The sequence below is a fragment of the Leptonychotes weddellii genome, chromosome 11 (genome assembly GCF_054177405.1).
Source record: "Leptonychotes weddellii isolate Sample4059 chromosome 11, ASM5417740v2, whole genome shotgun sequence".
NCBI classification, from domain to species: Eukaryota; Metazoa; Chordata; class Mammalia; order Carnivora; family Phocidae; genus Leptonychotes; species Leptonychotes weddellii.
The window spans coordinates 65,156,203-65,183,991 of NC_138379.1; positions in this window are offsets into that span (position 1 = coordinate 65,156,203).

The following is a 27,789-nucleotide window of genomic DNA, read 5'->3' on the forward strand; positions in this document are numbered from 1 at the left end:
GCCGTCTATCCTCCCGAATATCGCCTCGGATTCACTTCTCCGCACGTCCTACCTTCCAGAAAGTGGTCGCTTTTCTGTTCAGAGAGTTGTTGCTATTCCTTTCTCGATCTCCTGTTGGGTTTGTATGTCTTCAGAATGGTTTGATCCCTATCCAGCTGAATTCCTGAGAGGAGACAAAATCCAGGTCTCCTACTCCTCCGCCATCTTGCTCCGCCCTCCGTTTTATTTTTCTTAAAGATTTTATTTATTTATTTGAGGGAGGGCAGAAGGGAAGGGAGGGGGAGAGAGAGAATTTCAAGCAGACTCCAGGCTGAATGTAGAGCCCCAAGTGGGGCTTGATCTCATGACCCTGAGATCATGACCTGAGCAGAAACCAAGAGTTGGGCACTTCACTGACTGAGCCACCCAGGCACCCCAGGAATGATTTTTTTTGTTTTTGTTTTTAAATAAAACTTGTGTTATTTAAGTCTAGGTTGTCATACAGTTTGTTCTTGGTATGATATGGAGAAGAAACAATTTAACTCAGCAAGCACTGGGCACATATTATTGTGGTGTGTAGTGGAGAGAAAGAAAGGATGAGATTACCTTCTCCACTACTCAAGTTCCAAATGCCAGAATGTTCCAGTGCTCAATTTTAGGATACTTCTTTTTGTCTCAGAAATTGTAACTATCCCAATCGATTTAAATTTTTGTACATCTATTATTCCCATATTTTATCTCCATCTAGGATGTCCCCCTAGGACCCCAAACCTGTGGATATAACTACTACTTGACATATATACTCAGTAATAAAATATCTTATAATTAGCATGTTCAAAATAAAACTCCTGTTTCACCACTCAGCCCCAAATCTCTTCTTTTCAGAGTAAATGACATCATTCATCCAGGAGATAAGTAAAAATCTAGGATTTATTCTTGATGTTTTCCTTTTTCTCATGCTCCACATCCATTCTCTCACTATTCCAGTTGACTGTACCTCCAAAACACCCTCCATATGCATCTATAGCTTTTCATCTGCACCTCATCACATCTATTGAAGCCACCATCATTCCTTGCTACATGACTGTAGTTCCCTTGTTTCTTTTCTTATGCATCCATTCCCCTCTTAGTACCAGAAAAAAATTGTTTTGATATCTAAACCTTATTATGTTACTACTCAGTTTTGCAATGTATAGGAATAAAAGCTAAACTCCTTTTTCTGTTCTGAAAGGTTTTACATGATATGGCTCCTGCCTACTTCTCCCACCTCATGTTAAACTCTCTTCCCACTGCTTCCTATGCTCAGCCACACAGGGTTTCTTTTATTTAAGCATGCCTAGTCCATTACTGCCATAGGAATTTTGAACTCACTGTTGCTTTTCTGTGGAATCCCCATGTCCACATTGTGCATGGTCGATTCCTTATTATCATTTAGACGTCACCTCTAATGACTTCACTTCTGTCACAAAATCTGAGAGAACTATCTCAACTGCACCCTGTAACTAAAATCACCCAGTTTTATTTTCACTTTAGTATTTATTTCCATGGACATTTTCTTATCTCTTTGTTTATTGTTTTTCCCTCTGTCTCCCTCTATAAGGTATAACATTTTTGAGAACAAAGATCAAGTCAATTTCATTAAAGCCATCTCTTTTAGCCCTGTCTTGTAATTTTATTCTTTAAGTGAACCAAAAGTGTTCAAGGGTTTTAAGCCAAGGGATATGTTATGATTTGTATTTCTGAAGGATTATTTCTGCAGAAATTATTGGAGAAAAGCAGGAATCAAAGGGGAAATGAATAGTTGGGAAGCTGTTGCATTTTTACATTGGATAAGGATCTGAAGGAGACCAGAGGTAATGAGGTAGGCATTAAGAGAAAACTTTGTGGCATATTTAGCAATAAAATCTGGAGTTTAGCAATACATTATTTGTGAGGAAAAGCTTAAGATGACTGCAAGTATACAGTCTTGTATAACTTGTTGTTTGTGCTAGGGACAAAGAACATGTTTGCACAGGAATGTATTAAGATAAAAAAAGATACATCTTAGATATGTTGATTTAGGATGCCTTTGTAAAGTTTGGAACAAATGAAGATGCCTAGCAAAATATATGAAAACAAGAAAAATTTCCCTTTGTTTTAGAAAACACTACATTTTATTTATTTATTTATTTATTTTTTAAAGATTTTATTTATTTATTTGACAGAGAAAAAACGAGAAAGAGAGAACAAGCAGGGGAGCAGCAGAGGGAGAGGGAGAAGCAGGCTCCCTGCTAAGCAGGGAGCCTGATGTGGGGCTTGATCCCAGGACATGGATCATGACCTGAGCTGAAGGCAGATGCTTAACTGAATGAGCCACCCAGGCACCCCAAAAACAATATATTTTGATCATAGAATATTTATTTATGAGGATTTGGGTGGTTGGATATTTTATGCAGAACCAATGTGTTGATATTACAAATTATGATAATTGGTGTCATGAATCGATCAGCTTGTTCAATTTTTGAAATAAAAAAGCATTACATGAAATTAAAAAGAGCAGCATTGTAAATTGTCCTGGTGAGGCTTTAATGCTGCATTTTTGTTCCATGAAATAAGGTTTTAACTGCTAGAGTGGCTATAATGAGGTTTTACTGGTATTTTTTTTTCTATTTTATTATTGCCTTCAGGCAGGCTATGAGCTTTATGAATTTTTAGCTCACTAGAGCAGATACTTTGAGAAGGAAGACTTTTTCTTTTCTTACTCATATTTAGTGCCTTTTCCATACTTTAACCTTGATTTAAAGTAACAAAACTATGCAACCTTCTCAACATGGCCTAAAAATGTACTCTATACTCAAGCTCAATATTATCTTTTATATTTCACTCTTTTACAGATTTTGTCTTACAGGAGTGTTTGAAAATTCTCCAATACAGCATATTCCTATAACCCTACACATTTACATAGGCTGTTTTCTTTAACTGTAAGGCCTTTCCTTGTCCTTTCCTGACAGCCTTCAAGACCCAGTTCAAATCCCATGTCCCCTGTGAGATCTTCCCCATCCCCAACGACTCCTTTAGCCACAAAGGGCTAGAGTCCTATATTATTTGTAACAAGCAACATGACCCTAATTTCAAGATCAGCAGTATCATGAGTAGCTTGCAAACAAAACAAACAGAAAATTCTTCAATATCCTGAGATTTTATGTGAAGCATCTTAACCAGGAAAAAAAAAAGTATAGAATACGGTCTATTTAAAGTTAATACATCACCACCAGGTCTTGTAACTGTTTTATCTGAAATATATCTAACTTTCATTTACTTGTCTCTATCCCTACAGCAAAACATTCATTTAAGCTACCACTGTCTATTACAGGAACTTCTATGATAGTCTTTTAAGTGGATCCTCTGATTTATCACTTGCTACTTTCAATCTGTTCTCTGGAGCAGGGGCTGGTAAATAAAGGCTGATGGCCAATATCACTTTGCTACCTGTTTTTGTATGTCCTGAGAATAAGAGTAACTTTACATTTTTTATGATTGGAGACAAATTAAAAAAAATATTTTGTGACTCTTGAAAACTGTATGAAAATTAAATTTTGGTGTCCATATATAGTTGCCTATTGTTTGCATCCCAGATCTTATCTTTTACTAGTAGGAATGATGTTATTATCATAGCAAGTATCCTTTTGGTAAAATTATAAACCTCTTCTTTAGGTGATGACAGGCAGGTGGTTGAGATCACACATTTCATTTTCTATGAATCTTTAAGAGAAACCACGGGGTGGGGGGGTGGTAGTATTGTCAGATACCAAGTAAACTAGCACTTAACCACTTAGCAGTGGAGTTGAGTTGAGTGTGATAGCTAGCACTAGCTTTGTTATCAGCAATATAGATAATTATCCTCCTCTAGGTTGTAATGGTGAGACAGAGTGCCAGGGTTATATATATATAGTGTTTTCTTCTATTATCCCTGTAAATATAAAAGACTCTGAAACTAACATTGACTTTTCCCCCTGAAATTAGGAGTGGACTAGAAGAGGTGGATCCCAAACAGGATTATAAACAAATAAGAGCTATTTTTTCTTTCTTCATTTAAGTAAACTAATTTCATTCTATTTTCAAAAAGTCAGGCTTTTTAGAAAGGCCGAGTGATCTAATGCATTCAGTTTTTGAACTAGGGTTCAAAAATTAGGCTTTATTTCCAACTCCATCACTTATCATCTGATTGGGCCCCTGCTGGTAAGCATTTGCTAAATAAGCCATTTTCTTTCAGAAAATAAGTATTGTTTGGATTCAACCTATTAGCAAAAAGTATTTGTTTCCATTGCAATTTTTTTTTTGGTTTTATCTGAAATTTTATTCTGACTACAAACATTTCCAGTCATGGTAGCTTATTTTGATAGACACTTTTTCAAATGAACTGCATTTATGAATAAATCAAATAAAGGTTTTCTCTTAGAAAAGATCTCACCTGGCTCTTTGTAGCGTGAATCTGATAAAATATTCTTGCACAAGCCACACACACACACACACACAGTTTACGTATGTATTTTTAGTTCAATACATTTTCTCTGCCATGTAACGTTTTTATCATACGTAGTCAGCATTTATTGATTACCTGTACTTCTCAGGGTATGAAGTCAAAAGCTGGAGAATAGTACATAGTTTTAGAAAATGGCTTTTCCTTATCGTACCACTTAGGTTGTTTGAAGTAAGATACTTGACCTTATTTTCTCTCCCTTTAAAATTGCAATAAAATGTTAGTTTCTTCATGCATATGTGAAATTATAATGAAAATTAGTAAAAATCCATATATAGATGGGAAATTGACACAGAGTCCTAGAGAGAGTAATTACTTTTTTCATTGACTATTTTAGGCCAAATGTCCATGCTATAGCTTTAAATAAAAATTGTAAAGGAAGAATATATTAAGTCATTATGATTGTCTTTTGGGGCTACTATGAATTACTCTGGTTATTGAAGTGAACAAAAGTACATTGATCACCTGGTTTCTTCCATTTACATCTAGTAATGAGAAAGATAAACTGATAAGACATTATCTGTGGTAGGGCATAAATGTTGGTGAAATGATCCTATTGCTATACCATTTTCTCAGGAGGATATGGCTGTAGGAGGGCATATTATACAATTAGTCATATTATTTCCTTAGTGAAGTATGGAATATTTCACATACAGATGACTTTATTGTTAATATGTGGTATTTGACTGCTTTACAAAATGTTATTAGACTTGTTTGGTGATATACAACTCTGGAGAAGAGCTAAGTCACATTTAACAGAAAAGAAGTGATTGCCCATATTGTGACGGACTTCCAAATCAAGGCAAGTCTCTCCTGATACTTTTAGCCAATAACTTTGAATGATTTGCTTCAGAAATTAAATTGAGGCTGTGGACACATTAGAGTATAATAAAGATGTAGAGAAAGATGACTTATAGTTACCGGAACTTTTCCTAATGTTACAAAAAATAGATATTCTGTAGCCTTTTTTATAATATAGATGTAGTATGGTTCTTATTAAAAGTTACCTTGGTTAAGCTTATGACACCAAAGACTTCTCTTTACTTAATATGATAAAGGGTATCCATATGGGTGAAATAATGAAAGCTCTTTCCTGAGAATGGGAATGAAGCAAGAATATCTATCAACATTTCTATTCAACATTTTACTAGAGGATTCAGGGTAGTGCAATAAGGCAAGGAAGAAAATGTAAAGTTATAAGAATTGGAAAAGAAAAGAAAAAAAAACCTATTATTCATAGTTGCCATGGTTGCATATATAGTTAAAAATCTACAGATAAACTATTATAATTAATGAATATAGAAATTTTCTTGAGGGGCGCTTGGGTGGCTCAGTCTGTTAAGCATCTGCCTTCGGCTGGGTCGTGATCTGGAGATCCTGTGATCGAGCCCACATGGGGCTCCCTGCTCAGAGGCAAGTCTGCTTCTCTCTCTTCCTCTGTGACCTCTCTCATTCTTGTTCTCTCTTAAATATATAAATAAAATAAAATAATTTTTTTTCTTGAATACAGGGCCAATATCCAAAAGTGATTGTGTTTCTATATGCAAGCTCAAACAATTAAAAGTTAAAATAATTTAAATTATCATTTACAATCACACTAAAATATATTAAATGTGTAAAATCTAATTTAAGATATGCAGACCTTCTACACAGAAAACAACACCGTATACTAATAAGAATTAAAGAAGACTAAATAAATCATGTTCATGATTTGGAAGCATCAATTTTGTAAAGATGTTAAATGTACCTAAGTTATTTTATCAAAATTCAATCAAAATAGAAATCAAAAGTAAATTTTTTAAATGACCAGTTGATTTCAAAATATATGGAAATGTAAAGAAATTGTAACAGTGTTTAAAAAGGGAGCCACATTGTAATAACGATTGGCTATATTATTATATTATATTATTACATTTTTATTGGTTATTGTTATATGATAACAATTGGTTTGTGACAAAAGTGCCAATGGACAGAAGATGGAAGACAGTCTTATCAATTAAAGATGGTGGATCAACTATATATCCATATAGAAAATGTACATCTTTAACTCTACTTCATACCATATACGTAAATCAGTATTTGGGAGATTTTAGATCTAAAAGTAAAAAGTAAAAAAAAAAAAAATGAAGTTTTCCTGTCTTGTGATGTTAAAAAAAGCTAACTTGTGGTAATCAAAAGTTTCTCACAAAGAATACAGGAAAACACTAATCATTAAGAAAATTTTGATAAGTTGAAGTACATTAAGAACTTCTGTTCATCAGTAAGAGACTGAAGAGGCAAGTGTAGCAGATGATATTTGCAGTAAAGAAAATTATTATATAACATATATATGTATATATATACACACATATTTACATACAATACATATATACACACAACATATGTCCAGAATATTTAAGAAAACAACAAATCAATAAGAAAAGGACAAGATAGCCTGTAGAAAAGTGACCAGGATACTTGAATAGGCAAAACTCATAAAATAAAATATTTAAAAGGCTAAAAAAATATGTAAGATAATGCTCAATATCATTGTCCATCATGGAAATGCAAATTAAAGTGACAATTAAAAAAATACTTATAATATCAAGTGTTGGCAAGGATGTAAAGCAAACTCAACTCTCATTCTCTATCTAAATTGGTATTATCATTTTGGAAAATTATTTAGCATTATTTATGAAACTAAACAAATGCATATACTGTGACCAAATAGTTTAACAATGGGTATAGACTCAAAAGAAATACATATATTTGGGTACCAAAAAAAAAAAATACTAGAATGTTCATAGCATTCTTAAATGTAGAAGGAAAAAGCTAGAATTAACCCAAAAGTCCATCAGTAGGAGAATGGGTAAATAAAGTATAGCATATTTGTTCAATAGAACACAATGAACACAGCAATGAAATAAACCAATAGGTCCGATTCATAAAATCAGGGTTGAAGATATAATGTTGAGCAAAGAAGCATAAACAAATGAGATCATACTGTAAGATTCTATTATGGAAGTTCAAAAAGAGACAAAGTTAATCCTCTTTTTTTCCTTCTTTAATTGTTCTATTTTAAAATTTTATGCTCATGCCATTTGCAATGTGAATGTGGATGGATGCTAGAGTGTATTATGCTAAGCAAAATAAGTCAGTCAGAGAAAGACATACCATATGATTTCACTCATGTAGAATTTAAGAAACAAAACAGATTAACATAGGGGAAGGAAAAAACAAACAGGGAGGCAAACCATAAAAGACTCAGCTGTAGAGAACAAACATTATTGCTGGAAGGAGGTGGGTGGGGAGGGGCTAAATGGGTGATGGGTATAAGGAGGGTACTAGTGATGAGCACTGGGTGTGATATGTAAGTAATGAATCACTAAATTCTACACCTGAAACCTAAATATTACATTGTATGTTAATTAACTAGAATTTTAAAAAAAATTGTGCTCATAAGATTCTAGGTGTATAGTTAATGGAATGCTACAAAAAGGAGGAATATAGATTACACTTTTCTCACTTCAAAAATAGGATATACTTAGAGGCAAAAAACAAAAACAAAAACAAAAAAAAACCCAAACCAAATTTCAAAACATGAAGATCTGTTTCAATTCTGTGTCTAAATATATAATAATTTATCATTCCTGTCTTAAATTTTATTTTTTTCTACATGTTATGTAAACTTGAATTAAATGTGTAAATAAGATTATTTATGCTGTCCTGAGCATACTAATAAAACTAAGGCCAAATTATAATTTAGGATTACACTGAGTCTCATGGAATTAATATCATCAATGATGAATATTTTTGTGCAAGCAAACAGATTTACGGAGTTATACACTTACATCAAGTGTCTCTTAGAAAGCCAAAAACCTTCTTTGATACTAATATTAAAACATAATTTTTGAATATTTCTAAATATTTCATGCAATCAGAGTAAGAAGTGTGGAAAAAACATATATTATTAAAGTGGTGACTCTTAATACTATCTCCCATTATAAATCTAGTTTTCTAAACCGGTGTTATTCTTGTACTTGCTTCCTCTAATCTAGACTTTATCTTCAGTCACCTCTTTGGGCTTTTTATTCTTGGTAGATAAGTTTCTTTTATCCTTCCTTCCCCCTCTTACAGTGTCATCTTGATGCTGTGTAAAAGACAGATGAAACATAATCTGATGTCAGATCCCATTATTGATTTTCTTAGAAAAGCTTATTTTTGGAAGTATTATGGATATATTAAAATATATGACATGATTGATACCAGCAGTCTAATTATTCAACCTCGGTTATTCAAATTTTGAATACACTTAGTCGGTGTGTACATATAAAATTTTATATGAGAAAGTTATACTATAAACCCATGTGTTTGAACAGTACAATTTCATATATGAAGAAACAGGTATTTAAACTGCAGACATTTAGGTTCCAGTAGAAGTAGGAATTGAATTAGTGACTCATAATTGCAGATTGTTTATTTAGAGTTAAGTAGAATCAACTAGAAGATGCTTCTTGCAGGAAGATAATTTTCTTTTTATTGAGGTAGAATTAACATACTTCAAGTCCCTGTAAAAGAACAACTTTTAGTATATGTTATGTAGATTTTGACGAATGGATATACTTATGTAACAAGTATTCCAGTCTAGATACAGCATATCTATCACCATAGAAAACTTCCTCGATCCCCATAGGGAACCTATTTTTTCCAGTTTTATTGAGATGTAACTGACAAACAGCATTCTATGTTTAGGGTGTACAAAATAATGATTTCATATATGTTTGTACTGCAAAATGATTACCACAAGCTTAGTTAACATCTGTTCCTCACAGTTACAGTTTTTTCCCTTATGATTCTCATTTCATTCACCATAGATTAGTTTTGCCTGCTCTTGTACTACATAAATGAAATCACATGGTGTGTACTCTTGTGTCTGGCTTCTTTTGATCAATGTAATGGATTTGAGATTCATTTATATTGCTAAGTATTCCACTTATCAGTATACAATGATTCATTTGTCCATACTCCTGTTGATGAACATTTGAGATGTTTCCAGTTTTTGGTAACATGGACTATATGCCTTGAATTACAGAGTATAGATATGTCTATATATGTAACTTTATAAAAAGCTGCCAAATTGTTTTTCAAAGCGATTGTACCACTTCACTTTATATTCTCATTAATGATAAATGAGACTCCACTTGCTCCACATCCTTACCATTTGGTGGTGGGCATTTTTGAGTTTAGCAATGATAGAGAATGTAATGTAGTATCACATTATGGTTTAATTGGCATCTACCTGATGGTGAATTTTAAGAATCTAATATTCTTATAAACAAGGTGAATATCATCTTTTGTTAGGTGTCTGGTCAAATTTTTGGCCCATTTAAAAAATTGAGTTGTGTTTTTATAATTGATTTATAGAAGTTTTTTTTCCATATTCTGTCAGATATATGAGTGGAAATGTTTTCTCCATGTGTGAGTCTTACATTTTATCTTCATTAATGGTGTATTCAATGAACAGCACTTATAATTTGGATGAAGTCCAGTTTATAACTGGTTCGTGCTTTTTGGATCCTCTCTCAGATATCTTCTTCAGGTGCTAAAAGATGCCACTTGTTTTATTTTGGCTTCCTTTTTCATATTCCCTCCTTAAGAAATTACATGTTATTTTTTCATTGCTCTCCCGATTGTAATCTGTATTTTCCCCACTCTGTATGCTTTTATGATTTGTTCTGTTCACCTTTGGTTTTCAGTCATGTGAATATGACCTGCATAGATATGACTTTCTGCTTAAAGGATGTATAGATACTTGTATTTTTACCAAATTTGGAAAATTTTGGCCATAAAATGTCAACATTTTTTTTCCTGTTCCATTCTATCTCTCCTTTTCTTTTGAAACTCCAATTGCCGGTAATTTTTTTTTTTTAAGTTTTTATTTAGGTAATCTCTACACCCAATGTGGGGCTCCAACTCACAACCCTGAGATCAAGAGTTGCATGCTCTTTGGGCTGAGCCAGCCAGGTGTCCCCACTGCAAGTAATTAAACCACTTTCTATTATTTACCCTTCTCTGAGATATAGTGTAAAATGAAGCTCTGTTCATTTTATGTCTCTATCCTTTTCTCCCTCCTTTCTGTTCCTCTGGGTGGATGGTTTCTACTCACCTACTCATTTCAGATTCATTCACCCTCTCTTCTGCCAATTCCAATCTACTCTTTTTTTTTTATAAATTTTTTTTTAAATTTATTTATTTGACAGAGAGATAGCACAAGTAGGCAGAGCGGCAGGCAGAGGGAAAGGGAGAAGCAGGCTCTCTGCTGAACAGGGAGTCCAATGCGGGGCTCCATCCCAGGACCCTGTGATTATGACCTGAGCTGAAGGCAGCCGCTTAACCGACTGAGCCACCCAGGTGCCCCAATTCCAATCTACTCTTAAGTCTATGTTTAAATTTATGATGTTGTGTTTTTCCACTATAGACTTTCATTTGGTTCTTTTTACAGTGTCCATTATGCTGCTGATATTTCCTTTGTGTTCACTTTTCTTAATCCTTGAATCACTTTTCTTAATCCTTGAATATGTTTAGATGACTCTTATAAAGTACTTGTCTTCTGATTCCAACATATGAATCATCTTGGGGTCTGTTTCTGTTGCTGCCATTTCTCTCTCTCTTTAAAAGATTTTATTTATTTATTTATTAGAGAGAGAGAGTGTACAAGTGGAGGGAGGGGCAGAAGGAGAGGGAAAGGGACAAGCAGACTCCCTGCTGAGCAGGGAGCCCAATGTGGGGCTTGATCCCAGGACCCTGATCAAGACCTGAGCTGAAGTCAGATGCTTAACCGACTGAGCCATCCAGGTGCTCCTTGCTGCCATTGTTCTTGATTACTAGCCTTTTTTTTTGCTTCTTAGAATATTTTATATTTTCCAATTATCTGCTGGATATTGTAGATGAAAAGATATGTGTCTATATTATGTTGTCTTCTTTTAAACGTTAATGGGTTTTGTTCTAGAAAGCAATTACAATTTTTGCTTAAATTTCTTAGTTCCAAAAAATGAGATTTTATTAATTAGACAATAGATATTTCCATTTTATCATTAATTACAAAACATAACCCTTACCCTAGGGCAGCAGTCATCAAATATTTTAGTCTCAGTACCCCTTTGTCATCTTAAAATTTATTGAGTGCTCCAAAGAGCTTTTGTTTATGTGGGTTATCTCTATCTCTATGTATGATATTAGAAATTAGAATGGAGAAATTTTGAAGTATTTATTTATAAATCTATTTAACATAAGGTAATGAATTAAACAGAAATAAATTAAATTTTAACATAAATATTTTTATGAAAATAACTATATTTTCCAAAACAAAAATTTAGTGAAAAGAGTGGCATTGCTTTATTTTTATTTTATTTTATTTTTTTAAAGATTTTATTTATTTATTTGACAGAGAGAGAGATAGCGAGAGCAGGAACACAAGCAGGGGGAGTGGGAGAGGGAGAAGCAGGCTTCCCGCCGAGCAGGGAGCCCGATGTGGGACTCGATCCCAGGACCCTGGGACCATGACCTGAGCCGAAGGCAGACGCTTAACGACTGAGCCACCCAGGCACCCGCTTTATTTTTTTTTGAAACTTCTTTAGTATTTGGCTTAACAGAAGACAGCTAGATTATCATATCTAATTTTGCATTCATTTTTGCTTTGGTTATACTATGTGAAGTATCTCACACAGATAATGTAGTTTTAAAAGTGTTGAGAAATACCAGCAACATTTTGCACAGAGCTGGAACAAATAATTCTAAAATTTGTATGGAACCAGAAAGACCCAAAATAGCCAGTTGAATGTTGAAAAAGAAAACCAAAGCTGGTGGCATCACAATTCCAGGCTTCAAGCTCTATTACAGAGCTGTAATCGTCAAGACAGTATGGTACTGACAAAAAAACAGACACTAGATCAGTGGAACAGAATAGAGAACCCAGAAATGGACCCTCAACTCTATGGTCAACTAATCTTCAACAAAGCTGGAAAGAATATGCAATGGAAAAAGGACAGTCTCCTCAACAAATGATGTTGGGAGAATTGGACAGCCACATGTAGAAGAATGAAACTGGACCATCTCCCTTACACCATACACAAAGATAAACTCAAAATAGATGAAAGACCTAAATGTGAGAGAGGAATCCATCAAAATCCTAGACAAGAACACAGGCAGCAACCTCTTTGACCTGAGCTGCAGGAACTTCTTCCTAGAAACATCGCCAAAGGCAAGGGAAGCAAGGGCAAAAATGAACTACTGGGACTTCATCAAGATAAAAAGTTTTTGCACAGCAAAGGAAACAGTCAACAAAACCAAAAGACAACCGACAGAATGGGAGAAGATATTTGCAAATGACATACCAGATAAAGGGCTAGTATCCAAAATCTATAAAGAACTTATCAAACTCAACACCCAAAGAGCAAATAATCCAACCAAGAAATGGGCAGAAGACATGAACAGACATTTCTGCAAAGAAGACATCCAAATGGCCAACAGACACATGAAAAAGTGCTCAATATCACTCGGCATCACAGAAATCCAAATCAAAACCTCAGTGAGATACCACCTCAATGCCAGTCAGAATGGCTAAAATTAATGTTAGGAAATGACAGATGTTGGTGAGGATGTGGAGAAAGGGGAACCCTCTTACACTGTTGGTGGGAATGCAAGCTGGTGCAGCCACTCTGGAAAACAGTATGGAGGTTCCTCAAGTAGTTAAAAATAGAGCTACCCTACAACCCAGTAATTGCACTACTGGGTATTTACCCCAAAGATACAAATGTAGTGATCTGAAGAGGCACCTGTACCCCAATGTTTATAGCAGCAATGTCCACAATAGCCAAACTATGGAAAGAGCCAAGATGTCCATTGACAAATGAATGGATAAAGATTACAGACACACGAATATTACTCAGCCATTAAAAAGGATGAAATTTTACCATTTACAAAGGCATGGATGGAACTGGAGGGTATTATGCTGAGCAAAATAAGTCAAGCAGAGAAAGACAATTATCATATGGTTTCACTCATGTGGAATATAAGAAATAGCGTAGAGGATCATAGGTTAAGGGAGGGAGAACAGAATGGGAAGAAATCAGAGAGGGAGATAAACCATGAGAGACTCTTAACTATATGCCCCTGATGAATTACTGAACTCTACATCTGAAACTAATAATGTCCTATATGTTGGCTAATTGAAAAAAGTGTTGAGAATTGTAATAGTTTTTTTCAGATAATTATAAATATTTCCCTTTGATACTAACACAAAATCGACAAGTGGTAGTTTCTTAGAAATTAGTTATAGTGTGTAATCTAAAACTATACCCACAACCTTTTGGTTTTGGATATATTAAAATCCATTTGTCTGTCTTGTAGGTGGAATAAATTTTTTCCCCATACAGGATTTTGTAATATCACATATCGATAATTTGGAAAATATTGGTTCATGAGTTATGAAGATATTCTAAGTGTTGACACATTTTCTTATACCTTATCAGAAATTTACATTCATCCTACGACAAGAAAAATCATTACCTCATTACATGTGAGAAGTTGTCATACTCATGGAGGCAGATACAAGATTTCAAAAATTACAATTTTTACTTTAAAGCTAAAATTTTCTCATTGGCCATAAGTAGTAGTTTTCTTAAAGAGACAGGATTGCTGTATTAAGTTTTTCAAAGTATCCAAATCTGAATAGCCAATCATCTTTTTTGGTTAGTCATCTTTCAGGTAAAACTAGTGTTCATGGAAAAAAATAAATTAGGCCTGCACACAGCTTGAATTATTGGATAAATGTTTTTTATTGAAACAACTATTGTATTTTGGTATGTAGCAAAAGTCCTTTATTGATATACAGAGACTATTAATAAAATAGCTATGCAGCATCAACATTTAATAAAATTAAGAAATTATGATGCTTTATCAAGGACATTAAGTAGAATTAAAATACATGTCAATAATAATAATAGTAATAATAACAATATGCTGTGAACGTGTGGCAGTGAATACAATGCTATTTGTACTGCATTGGCGCTGTGACCGATGTTAAGTTGTGAGAAGTTTTACCCACCTTTTATTCTTATTGGTGCAAATGTCAACAAAGAAAAAATATAGTAAGAGTTTGCCTTATATATTTTGTCCTGTTTTACAGTTGTTTGTAGCAGGAGGTAAGTGCAGTACTGATTACTAAGTCATGGCAAAATTGTAAGTTCAGAAGATAGTTTTGAACAACTCACCTATGTGGGGAAGGGCATGTATTAAGAAAATTATGTGAGATACTTACTGACATATATACAGGAGAAGACACACACACACACACACACAGCTGTCTGAAGGGATTTACAGATATGTTTCTGGACAGACACATTTTATTTTTTATTTTTTAAAGATTTTATTTATTTATTTGACAGAGAGAGAGAGAGAGTACAAGTAGGGGGAGCTGCAGAGGGAGAGGGAGAAGCAGGCTCCCTGCTGAGCAGAGAGCCTGACGCAGAGCTCAATCCCAGGACCCTGATATCATGACTTGAGCCAAAGGTAGATGCTTAACCGACTGAGCCACCCAGGTGCCCCTGGACAGACACATTTTAAAGGTGTGTTTCCCACTTCAATTTCCACTGTTTTCGCAACATATATCATAATTGGTACTAACTCAAGAACAATGAAAAAAATGTAATTTTCTTTGAATATTGGTAATTAATCCAGCAGAACCAACATCTATCTTGCTAATCTATAAAAAAAAGCAACGCCAAAGTTGAGTTTCATGCAGTTTGATAGCTAGGTAGTGGACAGTGCATTCTATTATTACATCTTAGACTGGTAATAAAAAATACTAAAATTAAGTGTAAGATCGTATATATGTGGGAGATGAGTAAGGAACATTTTAATGGTGTTTAGATATACCCTTTACATTGGGTATATTGTACTTGATCACTCAAGTGCAAGTTAAAAAAATAGTGAATGAATATACGTTGGTTTATTCATTAACAAAAATTAACTGAGTATTCACCATGTTCTAAGTGCTGTGGAGGCAGGGGCATATCAGAGATTGTATTCCTTCTCTAGGAGTCTGGTAAATAAGATGCATAAGCAAACACATAATATATTAACTTTTTAAAAGATCAGTTGAAGTGGGAAAAACTGGCAGGAAGTTGTTCAAAAGTCCATCAAGATATAATGATGGCCAGGCTAGTGCAGTAATGGAGTAAGAAATAGACAGACTGAAGAGATCCTTTGGGATTAGAATAAGGAATTGACATAAGTGGAACAGGGGGTTAGAAGTGCAGAGTTCAGGGAGAGGGGGAGGTGTAGTCAAGGATAGATTTTAGATTTGTGCCCTTACTAGTGCCAGTCACTAAGAGGGCAGGGTGTTTGCAGTAGGGTAGGATAGAAAGAAAGGAAAGAAAGGAAACTCAGTTTTAGCATACTGAGTTTGTCCTTCTTGTAAAACATTAGATAGATAGAGATAGACATATCAGACAGATTAGATAAATAGAGATGTTTGTTAAGCTTCTGGTAATTTGGGATGGATACATGGTGTGTGCATGTACATACTTGAGATTTGTCTGCATATAAATAATCAAGTTATGGAAAATCAAAATCTGACTTATCTCAGAGCAAGGCATATCTATATTTCTGGTGAAACACACCTATCACTGACCTCAAACTCACAGGCAGGTCTGCTAATTTCTTCAACACTACTTCCTCATTGGTGACAAACAATTCTTGCTCAATGGTTTGAAGCGAACTGTGAATGAATGAAAAATGTTTTGGTATGTTAGTGATGGGCAAATAAGTTGTTGGTTGTAAACGCATAGTAGCAACAGTGATCAATGGCTAGCAAAGTAGCAATAATTTTATCATTTAAAAAGGTAAAAGTAGTTTTACTTCTTCAAGAGTTGACATCTTCAAGCTACTGCAATGAAGGCTTTTACTAAATTGCAGCAGCAAATCTGAGAAATAAAGAGGGATTTATTAGATAACAAATTTGCCAACATATGATAATGGCAACATTCTGCATAGTCCTCCTATTTTAAAGTCTTGTTACTGGGAGAATGCTAAGCACCTTTAAAATGAGTTTTCCTGAATCTTAGCTTCTCACCCAGTAAAACATGTTCTGATTGTTCCATGTTGATATTATTCACATCTCTTTAGCTTTCAATCTGCTCTAGATCCTCTCTTTTCAACAATTCAATTTAACTACTGCTCTAGATTTTCATTAGTTGTGTGATATGATGGAAATAGTGCAGAGAGATTTGAGTTTGGGTAAGTCATTTAACTCAGTTTTCTTATGTGGAAAATGACAATAATCATCTTTGAGCATTCATTGTGAATTAAATAAAATAAGGTGCATGCAAAGTGCTATGTGTAAAATGTGTGTGTTGTATTTTACACACGTAGAGGCTGCTTTTAGGCAACAGGCTTGAGCAATGGAAACTTGAGCAAAGCAAAAGGACCCACAGGGACCACCGAGCTGACACAAACAGGCTCATTAAGCGACCCACCTCGAAATAGCAATAGGCCCTTACTGACCAGTTATAACCAGGCACAGTTCCTAAGATTACCAAAAAAGGGAAAATTCCATAAGACTCCACTCTGTCCTATAACTGTGGCCCCTCACCACCACCTCATGCAGACAGTCTCTCCTTTGCTGTCTTGCCCACTGTTCCCTTGCCTACTGTAATCAATAAACTATCTCTTTTGTTCTGCCTCCAGTGAATTCTTTCACCATCCACACTGCTGGCCCCCGATCCAATTGGGACACCCCACAACAGGCACTTGGCAAATATTAATGTGTGGCTTGCTGCAACTACCTCCCTTAAAACTCTTCTTCTTGGCATTTCTTTTTTTTTTTTTTATGTTATGTTAATCACCATATATTTCTTTCTGTAAGTTGCTTCTGTGAGAAACCCTGATACAGGTGTGTATAGGTATTTTGGACTGTTTTTCCTCTCTCCTCAGAAAAGAACCAGACACCAAGAAAACACATGCCTAATATCTTTATAAAGCCATCTACTAACATTTTTATATGATTAACGCTCTATTGATGCAGAAAGACCTGAATAGAATAGACCAAACGCATATGCAATTACTATATATTTTTTCACATTGAATATATGTGTACCAATGTCAATAGTAACCAAACTTCTCAGTTGTAAAGTGGAAAAACTATCAGAATGACACCATGACTCAGATTAGGTGACATTTGTTATCTTTGATATGAAGAGATTAATAGAACATTTAATCTACTTGTGTAAATGCTTATCTGAAAAACTATCCTGTTTTACAAATAAGTTTGTGTCAATTGCTTCTAAATTAGATCTATATTCCTCCCTGTGAATTCTTAGTATCCTTTCTCCCATCTAATTTAAATTTAACATTTTTATGTTCTTTGCACAAATTCTATTTTTGTAGGATTCTAAAATGCACTCTTTAAAAGGATGTTTTTCAAAGAGTCCAGATGGTACCAATAATTATTTATTATCTTTAGCTTTTACCATTATCTGTCATCCAATCTGTGATATTATAAATCTTGTTCAGTGCTTAGAGTTGCTGTAGCAATTCAATGAAAAAATGCTTGTGTAATAAGTTCAGAGGAATCTAGCACATTATTGAGGTAGAACTACTTTCAAAGCCTTAATTAAAAGTCTGATGATTGTGCTTTATATTAGAGTTTTATGAGTAGTTGCATATGACTCTAATCTTTTTTGTTCATCTCTAATTCACCCAAATATATTTCCATAGAAATTGTTACAGCATGAATTGAAGTTTTACTTTTCACCACTGTGAAACTGAGGGAAGTCATCTGCAGAGGTGCTTTTGCCAACTTAATTACTAAGATCTTTCAGCTAATTTTCACTTGAAGGAAGTTAGGGAGCTCTTTCTTCTGGTAGTGTCTCACTAGATTGTGATCTTCAAAGCCAAGAAATGCCTGTTTTATTATGATTTTTTACCCCAGCAACATACTAAATGCTTAATACAAGCCACCAGTCCCTGGGAAGCTCTCCAAACCTTTGTATGCCTGTTCAAAGTGTACTTACTCATCAAACTTCTCCTCTGAACAGAATTAATTCTTCTGTTTGAGTGTTCCCTGACCACTTTGTGCTTATTTGCTATGTAACACTTACTACATTGTTTTATGATTTGTTTTCATTTATCTCTATTAGGGATTTCGCTGAGGGCAAAGCCTGTACTTTTCCCATAAATCTTTGTGTCTACAGTATCTAACAGTAGATTACACATATCATGTGTTTAAGAAATATCTTTTGAATTAATAATTATTATTTCTGAGAGCAATTGTATGTATATATGGGTGTACCAGTCATAAGCTTACTCTATTGTTTAACACATAGCATTTCAATGGTCAGCTAAACCTACTAGTTTTCTTTTCTTCCTTCTTTCTTTTTCTCTCTTCTTCCTTTTATACTACAGATCACCATTAACTTTTTCCTTCTAATAAACAAAATGCAATTAATTTTAAAAGATAAATACAGGATTTATTGGGCCATGTTACTGTTTCAGCCTATCAACATATTTAAAAATATTTAAATATTTTTGCTCAGTGTTTCAGCCTATCAAAATATTTTAAAAATAAGATACCTTATTTAGGGCACCTGGGTGGCTCAGTTGGTTACGCGATTGCCTTCAGCTTAGGTCATGATCCTGGAGTCCCGGGATCGAGTCCCGCATCGGGCTCCCTGCGCATTGAGGGGTCTGCTTCTCCCTCTGACCCTCTTCCCTCTCGTGCTCTCTGTCTCTCATTCTCTCTCTCAAATAAATAAATAAAATCTTTAAAAAAAAAAGATACCTTATCTAAAATTATTTCTGAGGGTGCCTGGGTGGCTCAGTTGGTTAAAGAGACTGCCTTTGGCTCAGATCATGATCCTGGAGTCCCAGGATCGAGTTCTGCATCAGGCTCCCTGCTCAGCAGGGAGTCTGCTTCTCCCTCTGACCCTCCCCCTCTCATGTGCTCTCTCTCTCTCAAATAAATAAATAAAATCTTTAAAAAAAATTATTTTTGAAAATTTGACTTGAAAATCTAATATATTTATTCAAATTTATCCAAATTGTTCAGAAGCTGAATGAGATAAAACCAAAAACTGAACCACAGGAGACCTCCTTCCATTTTTAAATCAACGTGTTAATCAATTCATTGGTCATATTAAGTTATGTATGAATCTGCCTAATTGTACTATTATCCAGCCCACAATTCCATATACTCATTATAAGATTTCATGAAAAATTTATCTAAGAGCTTCTTAAGATTAAAATGTCATACTACAGAGTACCAGCATCTAGTATCTCTATAAAAAACAATGAGTGACATCAATAGGAATGGTGGTGTAAAACCCTCTGAAAATTGGGGATGTGGATGGCTCAGTCAGCTGAGCATTAGACTCTGGATTTTGGCTCAGGTCATCATCTCAGGGTCATGAGTTTGAGCCCTGGACATGGAACCTGCTTAAGATTCTCTCTCTCTTTCTCCCTCTGCCCCTCCTCCCCATTCCCACTCTCTCTCTCTCAAAAAACAAAACAAACAAACAAAAAACCTTTGGAAATTTTCTCCTTCATAAAAGCAATGAGAACCCTGGAAAAAATTGATAAAAATCAAAATGTCCAGAACTCAAAGTTAACCAAAATCTGCAACAGTCTTATGAATATTTACTGAAGAAAAATGATTAAGTCTTGATAAGGACAATTAGCTTTGTGATGTTTTAACTTACCCTATCATCCTTCTCTTCCTAGCTCTTGAAAACCAACAGTCCTGTAGTCATGTTGAAAAGCAGTCTAGCAGCCACTGGAGAATGTGTATAGGGTTGGAGCTCCTCCAAAGCCCTATTCTCACCTGTAGTTATTACCTGTATGACAGTTCCCTGGACAGTCCCTCTCAGAAGATTTGTCTTATTTGATCTGACTCAGAGTTTATTCAGTGTAAACAGTATTTAGTGGCAATTGCCTGAGGCTGTGATAACTACTGGGGCAAATGGCAAACTGATCAAAATACTTAAAAGGAAAAGCTTCTGGATATATCTAGAGAATCTTTGAAAAGTCATGGGAATCTAGAAGTCCTCTCACATGCTTAGAACTGTCTTCATACATGAGTCTGTGCATGCTTAGGAAAGACCTGAGAAGGCCCTGCATTCTTACCTATGGCTGACCTGGAGATTCTGTAGAAACAGGAAGTGACAGCTAAGACAGATGTGTAAAGGCAAGCCTCAATAGACAACAAAGCCCTTTGGGAAAATCTGGGAACTCAGTGGTTACAGGCATTTAAAGAAATCTATGTTCAATCGTTAGGTGATTATTAAGTCAGCTAAGTAGAGACTTCAGTAACCCCTTACAAAGAACACAAACTTTACAGACTCAGTTTAGGAAAGTTACCAAACAAATAACCATCAGCAGTAATAACAACATAAACAGCAACAAAAACAACAAAATCCCTGGGGAGAAAAACTAAGTGATTTGCAAAATGGCCACATTATGTTATTTAAAATGCCCACTTTTCAGCAAAAGCTATGAGAAGAAACAAAAAAGAATGTTCCTGGAGAGGAAAAAAAGAAGTTAAGTTCTATGAAATGCTTATGGAAATATCACTGAGAAAGCCCACATGTGAATTTATTAGACAAAGACTTTAATTTAGCTATTTTAAATATGTAAAAAAAAAAAACCTAAAGAAAATGATATCTAAAGAACAAATGTATGAGAATGATTTCTCACCATTGGTTGAAGAGACTAACCTTTTCTCATTTTGTGTTCTTGGTGCACTTGCCAAATGTTGCTTGACTCTAACATGTGGGTTTATTTCTGAGCTTTCAATTATGTTCCATTGGTCTGTGTGTCTGTGGTATGTAGTAGCATACTGTTTTGATTACTATAACTTTGCAATATAGTTTGAAATTGGGAAGTGTGATGCTTCTAGCTTTGTTTTTTTTACTTAGGATTACTTTGGCAATCCTGAGATCCACAGCCTTTTAATTAGTTCCAAGCCCTGTTGCTGTGGTCCCAAACTCTTCCATCCCTTGGGTCATGCCAATCACCTCAGTATTTTTAAAAGAGATGAGAAAAAAACGGGCCACATAGGCAGTGTCCTGAATGGCTGGAGAAGCTGGGCACTCACTCACTATGCTCTGACTAACCCCTGTGGGAGAAATTGTCAGCCACGAAAATCAAGGGAAACACTTTATATTCAAAGACACAAATGGGTTGAAAGTAAAAGAATTAAGAAGAGATATACTATGAAAATAGTAGCCCAAAGAGAGCTGGAGTGTTTATGCTAACATTAGTCAAAATAGATTTTATTTATTTATTTAAAAGATTTTATTTATTTATTAGAGAGAGAGACACAGTGAGAGAGGGAACACAAGCAGGGGGAGTGGGAGAGGGAGAAGCAGACTTCCCGCGGAGCAGGGAGCCCAATGCGGGGCTCGATCCCAGGACCTGGAATCATGACCTGAGCCGAAGGCAGACGCTTAACGACTGAGCCACCCAGGCGCCCCATCAAAATAGATTTTAAAACAAATCTCGTTACCAGAGACAATGAAAGATATTTTGTAGTGATAAATGTGTCAATCTGTCAAGAAGATATAACAATTATAAGCAGATACACAAACAACAATAGAGTCTTAAGTAGAGTAAAAACTGACAGAACTGAAGGAATAAATAGACAATTCAGCAGTAATAGTAGTTGAAGATTTCAATACCCACTTTCGGGATAGAACAACTAGATAGAAGATCAACAAGGAATTAAAAGGCTCATATGACAGTATATACCACCTAGATCTAATAGACATCTATAGAATACTTCAACCACCACCAACAAACTTTTCAAGGGCACATGGAATATTCTCAAGGTAATATTATATGTTAGGCCATTATAATGTCTCAATGAATGTAAAAGGATTGAAACAATACAAATTATGTTCTCTAACAAATATTAAATGAAATTAGAAGTAAAAAAACCCAGAAGGTATTTTAGAAAATTCACAAATATATGGAGAATAAACAAGAGCAAATAATCAATAAGACATAGAAGAAACCACAGGGAAGTTAAAAAATACTCTTAAATGAATGAAAACAAAAACACAACACACCAAAATTTATAAGATGCAGCTGCAGCAATGATGAGAGATGAATTTATAGCATTAGACACCTATATTTAAAAAAAGAAAAATCATAAATCAAAACCTTAACCTTCCACCTCTACCCAAATCAAGCAGAAAAAAAGGAAATAATAAAAATCTGAGTGGAAAGAAATGAAATAGAGGAAAGAAACAAAACAAAACAAAACAAAATAGTAAGTAGATTAGAAAAAAAAACAAAAGTTGGTTCTTTGAAAAGATCAGCAAAATCAACAAACTTTTAGTTAGACTGGCCAAGGAGAGAAAGTGGTCTTATATTGCTGAAATCAGTAAAAAGGGGGACTATTACCCCCAACCTTACAGGAAAAAAAAAAGGGTAATATTAACATCGTATGCCAACAAATTAGATAATGTAGATGAAATGAATACATTCCTAGAAAGACACAAACTATGGATATAGTCTCAAAAAATGTGACTTGACCAATAACAAGTAAAAAGATTAAAGCAGTAGTCAGAAAACTTTCTATAAAAACATCCCAGGACCAGGTGTCTTCATTGGCAAATTGTATCAAGTATTTAAAGAATTGACACTAATCCTTCTCAAACTCTTTCAAAAAAAAACAAAGGAAGAGAGAATATTTTCCTCCTCTTTCTGTGAGGATAGTATGGCACTAATACTAAATCCAGACAATGACATTACAAGAAAACACAGACCAATAATTGTTGTGAATATAGATGTAAAAATCAACAAAATACTAGCAAACTGATTCCAGCAACATCCCAAAAGGATCATTTGCCATGGTAGTTAGAATAATGGCTTCCAAAGATATCCACATTCTAATCCCTGGAATCTTAAATATGTTAGGCTACATGGTGAAGGAAATAAGGTTGCAAATAGAATCAAAATTGCTAATTAAAGCACCTTAATACCTTAAAAAAGAGAGGTTGTCTTAGATTATCCAAGTAAAACTGATTATCACAAGGGTCCAAAAAGAGAAGAAGAAGATGAAGAAGAAGAAGAAGAAGCAGAAGAAGAAAGAAGGAAGAAGAAGGAGAAGGAGAAGGAGAAGAAGAAGAAGAAGAAGAAGAAAGAAGAAGAAGAAGAAGAGGAAGAAGAAGAAGAAGAAGAAGAAGAAGCAGAAGAAGAAGAAGAAGAAGGGGAAGAAGACGGGGAGGAGGAGGAGGAAGAGGAGGAGGAAGAAGGAGGAGGTGGAGGAGGCTGAAGACAAGGGTCAGAGAAAGAGGTGTGATCATAGAAGCAAAGTCAAGAGTCAATAATTCTACCTACTGTTTTGGCTAATAGAGGGAAGAAGGGTGCCATGAGCCAGAGAATATGGGCAGCCTTTAGAAAATGGAAAGTGTGAGTAAACAAATTCTCCCTTAGAGCCTCCAGAAAGAAATACAATTCTGCTGATACATTGCTTTTAACCCAGTGAGACTCATGTTGAACCTCTAATCTATAGAATTACAAGATCATATATCTTTGATATTTTTAAGCCAATAAGTGTGTGGTAATTTGTTTCAGCAGTCAAAGTAAGCTAATATATTAACATGATCAATTGGAGTTTATCCTAGGATGCAAAGTTTGTGCAACACACAAGAATCAGTCAATGTAACATACCATATTAATAGAATAAAGGATGAAAACTACATAATTTTTGAATACAGTGAAAGCATTTGACAAAATCCAACACTGTATCATGATAAAAACACTCAACAAACTAAGAATTGAATTTTCTCAACATTAGACAAGGTATTTACAAAATACAAAACAAAACATAGCTAATATGATATTAATGGTGAAGGACTAAATACTTTCCCCCTAAGATTAGGAACAGGACAAGAATGTCCATTCTCAGGAATTCTATTCAACACTGTAGTTAAAGTTTTAGCCAGGCAGTTAGACAAGGAAATGGAATAAAATTCATTCTAAATGAAAATTAGAAACTAGAATGATTTCTGTTTGCAAATGATATAGTTGTATAAATTGAAAATCCTAAGGAGTCCACAAAAAAACTTTAGTGTTAATAAATTAGTTCTGCAAGATTTCAAAATATAAGATCAGTATTCAAAATTAATGTTTCTATACATTACTTATAAATAATCCAAAAATGAATTTAAGGGAACAGTTGTATTTACCAGTGCATCAAAGTGAAATATATACTTAGTAATAAATTTAACAAAAAGTACAAAGTGTACTTTCAGTACATGGAAAACTACAGAGCATCATTTCAAGAAATTCAATAAGGCCTAAAAAAATGGTAAGACATCTTGTATTTATAAATTGGAAGATTCAATGCTATTAAAATGGTAATACTCTCCAAATTAATATATGGGTTCAGTGCAATCCTTATCAAAATTCCAACTTCCATTTTTGCAGAAATGGGCAAGCCTATCTTAATAGTGACATGAAAATGCAAGGGACCCTAAGTAGTCAAAACAATTGTGAAAAAGAACAAAGTTGGCAAAAATAAAATGTGGGGACTACATCAAAATAAAAAGCTTCTGCACAGAGAAGGAAACAGTAAACAAAAATAAAAGACAACCTACTGAATGGGAGAAGATATTTGCAAATGACATATCCAATATAGGGTTGGTATCCAAAATATATAAAGAACCTGTACAACTCAACAGCCAAAAACCAAGTAATCCAATTTAAAAATGGGCAGAAGAACTCTGAAAAACAGTATAGAGGTTCCTCAAAAAGTTAAAAATAAGACTATCCTACAACCAGCAATTGAACTACTAGGTATTTACCCAAAGGATACCAAAGTACTGATTAAAAGGGACACATGCACCCTGATGTTTATAGCAGCATTATCAATAATAACCAAACTATAGAAAGAGCCCACATGTCCATCAGCTAATGAATGGATAAAGAAGATATGGTAAAGAAGATATGAAATACACACACACACACACTATGGAATATTACTCAGCCATCAAAAAGAATGAACTCTTGCCATTTGCAATGATGTGGATAGAGTTAGAGTGTATTAATGCTAAGCGAAACAAATCAGTCAGAGAAAGACAAATACCATATTATTTCACTCATATGTGGAATTTAAGAAATAAAACAGATGAACTAGGGGAAGAGGGGAAAAAAGAGATGAAGGCAAAGCATAAGAGACTCTTAACTACAGAGAACAAACTGAGGGTTGATGGAGGGGAGGTGGGTGGAGGATGGGATAAATGGGTGATGGGTATTAAGGAGGGCACTTGTTGTGATGAGCACTGGCTGTTATATGTAAGTGATGAATCAATAAATTCTACTCCTGAAACCCCTATTACACTATATGCTAACTAACTAGAATTTAAATAAAAACCTGAAAAAATAATAACAAAATAAGTAAATAAAAATGGGCAAAAGACACGAACAGAAATATCTCCAGAGAAGACATACAGATGGCCAACAGACACATGAAAAGATGCTCATCATCACTTACCATCATGGAAATGCAAATCAAAACTACAATGAGATATCACCTCACACCTGTCAGAATGGCTAACAACAACACAAGAAATAATGGCTGTTGGTGAGGATGTGGAGAAAAAGTAACACTCATGCACTGTTTGTGGAAATGCAGACTGGTGCAACCACTATGGAAAATAGTACGGAGGTTCCACAAAAAGTTAAAAACAGAACTACCCTATCACCCAGCAATTGCACTACTGGGTATTTACCCAAAGAATACAAAAACACTAATTCAAAGGGATACATGCACCCTTATGTTTATTGCAGCATTATTTACAATAGCCAAATTATGTAAGCAGCCTATGTCCATCAATTGATGAATGGCTAAAGAATAAGGGTGTATATACATACAGTGGAATATTATTCAGCCATAGAAAAGAATGAAATCTTGCCATTTGCAACAACATGGATGGATCTAGAGGGTATATTGCTAAGTGAAATCTGAGAAAGACAAACACAATATGATTTCACTCATATGTGGAATTTAAGAAACAAAGCAAATGAACCGGGGTGCCTGGGTGGCTCAGTCAGTTAAGTGACCAGCTCTTGATTTCGTCCTGAGTCATGATCTGTGTCATGAGATGGAGCCCCATGTCAGGCTCCATGCTCAGCGGAGAGTCTACTGGAGATTCTCTCCCTCTTCCTCTCTCTCTGTCCCTCCCCTGCTCATGCACGTGCGCTCTCTCTCTCTCAAATAAATAAATAAATCTAAAACCCCCCCAAACACCCCCAAAACACAAATGAACAAAGAAAAAAAGAGACAAACCAAAAAACAGACTGTTAACTATAGAGAACAAACTGATGGTTACCAGAGGGGAGATGGGTGGGTGCATGGTTGAAACAGGTGAAGGAGATTAAGAGTATACTAGAATTGTTGAATCACTATATTGTATATATGAAACCATCATAATACTCTATGTTAATTATACTGGAATTTAAAAAAGAACAAAGTTGGAGGACTTATGTCTTCAGATTTCAAAACATGCTATATATTTATAGTAATTAGAAGTTGTGGTGCTGGCATACAGATACACATAGATCAATGTCTATGGATATATATGTTCAAAAGAATGAATTTGGACTCCTACCTCACACCATATGCAAAAATTAACTCAAAATATGTCAAAGATCTAAATGTGACAGCTAAAATTATAAAACAGAAGAAAAACTAGGAAAAAATCTTCATGAACTTAGATTACACAATAGTCTTTTAGATATGACTCCGTAAGTACAAAACACAAAAGAAAAAAAGAAACTGAATTTCATCAAATTAATTTTCTTCTTCAGTAGACACTATCAACAAGGTGAAAAAACAATCCACTGAAAGTGAGAAAATATTTACAAATCATATTTCTGATAACAGACTAGTACTTAGAATACATAAAGAACTCTTACATTATAAAAATGAAAAGATATAATTGAAAAATGAAAAATGAAAAGATTTGAATAGCTTTTTCTTGAAAGAAATATGCATACATAAGACACAAATACTCAATTAATCAATAGGAAAATGCAAATCAAAACTATAATGATACCACTTCACACTCACTGGGATAATCGATCTGGTAGTTACTACATGAACCAGCAATTCCACAACTAGATACATATACAAGAGAAATGAAAACATATGTACACACAAGAATTTGTACATGAGTGCTCAAATCAGCACTATTCACTTATTATCAATATCTGCTGGAAAAATTGTAGCCTCAGTTTACACATCATTC